Source organism: Lathyrus oleraceus, chromosome 7 (assembly GCF_024323335.1).
Source record: "Lathyrus oleraceus cultivar Zhongwan6 chromosome 7, CAAS_Psat_ZW6_1.0, whole genome shotgun sequence".
In the NCBI taxonomy this organism is placed as follows: Eukaryota; Viridiplantae; Streptophyta; class Magnoliopsida; order Fabales; family Fabaceae; genus Lathyrus; species Lathyrus oleraceus.
Genome location: NC_066585.1, coordinates 39,611,598 through 39,613,876, shown reverse-complemented (window position 1 = coordinate 39,613,876; position 2,279 = coordinate 39,611,598).

Here is a 2,279-nt window from a genome sequence, read left to right as displayed (position 1 = left end):
TCTCCAAGTTTTACATTTGTAACACTTTTATATTAATTTCATTTTTAAATCATGCTAATTGTAAATGTTATTTTATAATATTAGGCTAGTGAAAGTTTTACTTTCATTCATTTTATGTTGAGTTAGCTTCTCGAGCATCTTTCTCCTGAAGACATTGAAAGACAAAATATCAACTCGAATGAAAGCACTATTGAGGACAAAGTTAGATTTTGTAAACAATTCCAATTAATGGATTTCATCCATTGCATGTGAATCAAATGATGAATGTATTTTCAAATAAGAAATAAATAAGGGTAGAATGAAATAAATGAATTTTTTTCTAATTTAATGTTAATGATGTGTTTTCTCCCCATGTTTACTTATATTTTTTGTGCTATTTGATTTTCTTTACATGTGCTATGTTAGACAACTTTATAGATCGCGTACTTGTCTTAATTTCATTGGTCTGTTAGTTTTATAACAAGATAGATGTTTAACGAGACATTGTGACTTCTGAAAAGTTACTTCTTACCCCTTCAAACAAAAACTTTTATCTATGAAAGGCATGAACACAAAAACCATTTACATAAGGAACCAACCCTATTAGAAAGATTCTAATGTACACAAATTAAATTTTGATAGAAAAAAGAAAATACTATAAATTCATAACTATTATTTTCAAATAAAAATATGCAACATGATACTAAAGACTATTCATATGACACAACATAAACTTCTTCATTGCTTTCCCTAACTCCATTCCTTTCAAGCCTTTAGGCACATCTTCAGCTTATCAAGTATTTGTTTTCTACAAAAAAATCATTTACAGATATAGACCATATAAAATCATCCATGACAAAAAAATAAGATAAAACTTATATGCTAGGTTGATAACACAATCTCATGAAAGTAGAAATTTTAATTTTAAAATAATTTAAGCGAAGGCAAAAACCTAAAAAAAAAAAAAAACTCTAAAAATAGGGAAAATTCAGTGTGTGAAAATGTTCTATTTATATCAAGTTTAGGTTAAAATATTTAATTATAACATTAAAAGTTGAATCAACAATAAAATAAAATAAATAATTAATGTAAATGGATTCTAACCTAATATATTTTTTTGATTTTATGCAATGAATCAAAATATTTGAGTTTTATGGTTTTTTATTAAAACGAAATTATCAAAAAGGAAATAAAGCATAAAAAAATTAATTAATAAAAATTAAAATTAGCCCTTTTGACTTTTTAATTTTTCTATAATAATCACAATATAATTTTTTATTTAATTTTTATATATTTTAAATAAAAAGTGAAAAAAACAATGAATTTATTTTATTTATTTCTTAGGTGTCAAGCAAATGAATTTGGATGGATTAATGGTTTATGTAAAATGTAACAGCAAAATGATTAAATGAAATTAATTTTTATAATTTTAGTAAATAGTAATAATCATAGTGTAATAAAGTTAATAATAAAAGGATTTTTATTTTTACTTTTTTTTAATATTCATTTTTCTTTTTTTTTAGACTAAAATACATGAAAAATGAATACTATAATAATTTTTTAAAAAATTAATATAAAATTTTAAAATTAAATATAAAAATTAAAAAAGTAGAAGTTTTAATTTTAAAATAATTTAAGTGAAGGTACAAACATAACAAAAAAAACTCTAAAAATAGGAAAAATTCAATGTGTGAAAATGTTTCTACTATTTATATCACAGTTAGGTTAAAACATTTAATTATAACATTAAAAGTTGATTCAACAATAAAATAAAATAAATAATTAATGTAAATGGATTCTAACCTAATATATATTTTTGATTTTATTCAATGAATAAAATATTTGAGTTTCATGGTTTTTAATTAAAACCAAATTGTCAAAAATGAAATAAAGCATAAAAATAAAAATTAATTAATAAAAATTAAATTAGCCCTTTTGACTTTTTATTTTTTTATCCTTTTTTTGGATTTATTTTGAATAAAAAGTGAAAAAAGGAAAAGCAAATGAGTTTATTTTATTTCTTTCTTAGGTGCCAAGCATATGAATTTCGATGGATTCGTGGATTATGTTAAATGTAACAGCAAAATTATTATTTCTTTGATAACAATAAAATATATGCTTGTTAGGTACGTTAGGTCTCTTCATTATGTACTTAGCAAGATTTCTACATATATTTTGTTGGATTCTTGCAATTTTTATAGATTTTAGTTTATTAAAGCTACTGGATTATAGGGTAATTGTGTATTTGGTGTCCATTTATTTATCTTTATGATCTCTTGTAGCTCTTCTCATGTTTTTCA